This window comes from Sinocyclocheilus anshuiensis, unplaced genomic scaffold (assembly GCF_001515605.1).
Source record: "Sinocyclocheilus anshuiensis isolate Anshui unplaced genomic scaffold, SAMN03320099.WGS_v1.1 scaffold396, whole genome shotgun sequence".
In the NCBI taxonomy this organism is placed as follows: domain Eukaryota; kingdom Metazoa; phylum Chordata; class Actinopteri; order Cypriniformes; family Cyprinidae; genus Sinocyclocheilus; species Sinocyclocheilus anshuiensis.
The window spans coordinates 197,224-201,268 of NW_015558623.1; the positions used below are offsets into that span (position 1 = coordinate 197,224).

The 4,045-nt window shown below is 34.9% G+C and overlaps 1 pseudogene; it reads right to left on the reverse strand.

The window, feature by feature from the left end:
- LOC107680688 (somatomedin-B and thrombospondin type-1 domain-containing protein-like) overlaps window positions 1-2,408 on the reverse strand; it is a 9,188-nt pseudogene extending 6,780 nt beyond the window's left edge.
- Between the last annotated feature and the right edge of the window lie 1,637 nt (window positions 2,409-4,045).

A 4,045-nucleotide genomic window follows, 5' to 3' on the forward strand; every position in this document is an offset into this window, starting at 1 on the left:
CTCGTCGCTCCGGCCGGGACACGGCATCACAATATGGTAAGGGGCCTAACATTTCTGTCACACGCTTGAGGTATTCGGCTGATCACAATGCACTGGATAGCTGGCCAATCAGAGCACACCTCGCTTTTCAGACCGATGAGCTTTGTAAAAATCGATGCGTTTCAGAAAGGCAGGGCATAGAGGAGAAACAATAATGTACAGTATGTGGAAAATAATGTGTTTTTTGTAACCTTAAACCGCATAAACACATTTCATTACACCAAATACACAAAATAATGTTCTTTTTAGCAACATCATATGACCCCTTTAACGTAGTAAAACATATTCTGCTTATAAGTAAAAAATAAAATCAAAGTAAATAAAATTAAAGTAAAATCAAACGTTTCCCAAATAAAATACTGTACGTAGCTACAGTAGGCTTAAACAAAGTAAAAAATTACTGTCCACCGTTGCTTTTCGATGTGTCTACACTACCATATTTACATAAAAACTATATAAAATACATAAAGACAAAATAAAGAATGGGTAATTATATTTCAATGCTTGTGCGTTCTCTGGTAAAACGTTTTCGTTTCCCCAAACTTTTATAATGGAAATAACATTATAAAACTTTAAAAAAAATGGCTTCACAATATCGGGGGAATGCAATTCATTTGCTAGAAAATGCAAAATAATTTAAATATATCTTTTCCTTGCATCTCATTTGATTTGGGGCTCTGTACTGTCTTGAAGTCTCACAGAAAAAGTAGTTTAATTGGTTGCTCGAAGTATTTTCACCTAATCCTGAGGACGGAAGTAGCTAAACAGCCTCTGTGGGGAATAGCTTGGCTAGTCTAGAGACAGAGCAACCTGGTTGTCTCACTCACTCCCTTAAACAAGCACAAACCTCTACTTGGACACCATGATCTACTGGATTTACAGATGATGCTTCTGGACGTAGTGTAGGCCTACTTCATCCTGCGCTCTCGTCTGCGGATCGTGCTGAGACCACGTACGAAGACCATAGATGGCGAGTTGGTGCTAATAACTGGCTCTGGAGGAGCTCCCTGATAAGGGGACAAAATGTGCAGGGCTTGGGGTCCTCCAGGACAAGTTTGAAAACCAGTGGTGTAGATGACTCTGAAAGTAAACTGCTATGCTCTCTTCTGGGTAAGAAGTTTGAAACAAAATAGCCTATCAGAAATGGTATCTTCAAAGTTCAAACAAATGATATAGGCTAGTCATTTTTGGAATGATTTTTACTTGTCCCAATGTGATTTTTAGAGTATTTTTGTAAGTTCACACAGGTGTCCAGATGTAGTTGCAGGGGTGTCCAATCCTGCTCCTGGAGGGCCACTGTCCTGCAGAGTTTAACTGCTCCAGCCCCAATTAAACACATGTGAACCAGCTAATCAAGGTCGTACTAACTAGGTACCAGCAAACAAGGTCTTACTAACACACCTCCAGGCAGGTGTGCTGAGGCAAGCTGGAGCTAAACTTTGCAGGATAGTGGCCCTTCAGGACCGAGTTTGGAACCCCCTGATGTAGTCCATCATATGTAAGGAATAGTTCACCATGAAAATGTGCTGAAAAGGTACTCACCCTCAGGCCATCCAACTTCCAAGATGTAGATGAATTTGTTTCTTCATTACATCACTTGCTCACCAATGAAGATTTTGGTCATTTATTTTATATTTTATTTTACTTTTATTAGGGTTGTTGTGTAAAGTGTTTGTTTTTTATTGTACCAGGCTTGTTTTAATGTGTTGTGAAGCCAAAGATAAATTTCCACTTGTGGACAATAAAAGAAAGAAAGAAAGAAAGAAAGAAAGAAAGAAAGATACTATGCTTCTTTGCATTTGGATGCATTCAACTGGCAGACATTTTTACCCAATACAGTTTACAGTGCATCTGTGTTTGTTCCCAGAGAATCAAATCCATGCCATTGGCAGTGCTAGTATTTGATTTATCATTTGAATATTGAATTTACCTTTATATAACTTTATTTAATAAACACATTACATTCTTGCTGATTAACATTAATAATGTGCTTGGTAAATATCGAATGCATCCTTGCTGAATAAAAGTATTAATTTATTTTAAAATAAAACCTTACTAATCCCAAACCTTTGAACTTTATATATTACATAGTTTAGCTTTATATATTACATAGTTTAGCTTTATATATTACATAGCATATTACAGAGTATAGCAACAAATATAACAGTAATGATTACGTTTATATAATTTTTAGTAAATATATTGCATTGTATTGTAAGTCACATTAAGATCATTAATTGTAGGGTAAATCACTACTGAAAGTGTACATTACAGTAAATAACCCTTTTCTACTCCTGCAGGGAGGAGGCTGAACTGATCTTGCCTCCACTGGAGCCCTTGTACTGTGTACCGCAGGCCATGAACGCCATTCTCGAGTGTGCATCCCCAGACTGACCGACCTGCCCCTGGCCAGAGCATAAGCATGAGCACAGCCCAACATCAACACGCTTGACTTCCACTCTTATTTGCAGTCACTTCGGCACCACAGTAAATAATTCTGCCTCATTTATGGCACCACATATTCATGTTGTTTTTAAAAGAGCAAACCTTAATGCCCTACTCATCAGTATTTCACATAAATGACATATTTGTTGTCTTTGCAGCCTGTTTCCATGGGAATCCAGTGCGGTGACATATGTGACCAAACCAAACATACAAAACTTAAGTCTTAAGTCGCTGGGGTATATTTTTAGTAACAGCCAAAAAAAACATTGCATGGGTCAAAATTATCGATTTTTCTTTTATGCCAAAAATCATTAGGATATTAAGTAAAGATCATGTTCCATGAAGATATTTTGTAAATTTCTTACTGTAAATATATCAAAACTTAATTTTTAATTAGTAATATGCATTGCTAAGAACTTAATTTGGACAACTTTAAAGGCGATTTTCTCAATATTTTGATTTTCTTTGCACCCTCAGATTCGATTTTCAAATAGTTGTATCTCGGCCAAATATTGTCCAATCCTAACAAACCATACATCAATGGAAAGCTTATTTGCTTAGCTTTCAGATGATGTATAAATCTCAATTTTAAAAAATGGACCCTTATGACTGGTTTTGTGGTCCAGGGTCACATATCGCTTTCAGGGTTTAGACAACTACTCATTCACCGAGACCACGAGGAAGAAAAGAGCAGCCAATGGTGCCAGAAAGGCTGCTTAATTATCTGTCTTTTCTGAACAGCTGCAGCAACTAATGTGTGAAATTCTTTTTAATGCTGCTTAGTTTATATTATTATGGATGTGTGGGTAAATCAATGTTTGAAATGAAATGAATATCTTCTACATATATATATTTATGCATTTAAAAAAAAAAAATATATATATATATATATATACACATACATATATATATATACATACATATAAACATGATTTATAATATATAAAGATCTATATTTACACATATTACATTTATATAAAATATAACAAAATATATATACATATTTAAAAAAATATTTATTATATTTATTATTAAATATATGTATTATTACGATAAGTAATATTTAATATTTTATTTTATTTTTTAAATTTAATTTATAAAATTACTAGAATAAAATCTTATTTACTACAAAACAAAACAAACAAAAAAACAACACTTTTTAGGTCTTTAAATCAATTTAAAAATTCCCTTATATTTACAGGGTTTCCATAACTGTGGAATACCTGAGTATAGTATTAACAGCAGACACACACACACAATGTTTTTATTTGTGCAAGAGGCACATCATTTTTACTCCTATACCATGAGGAAAACAGGATGCAACTGGAGGAGAATGGGCAGGGTCAACACTGATAGAAGAATGCATCAGTTTAACTGACATGACTGAAGATTATCGTGCTTGAAACACATTCACTCACTTGCTCCCATACACACAAAAAACACCACCACATACTCTACACTGAAGTCACAACAACATTTTCCCAGGCCTACATGAAAATGTAGACGAAATGTAATTTGTGTGTGTGTGTGTGTGTGTGTAAGTGAGTGTTATGGTCGTCAC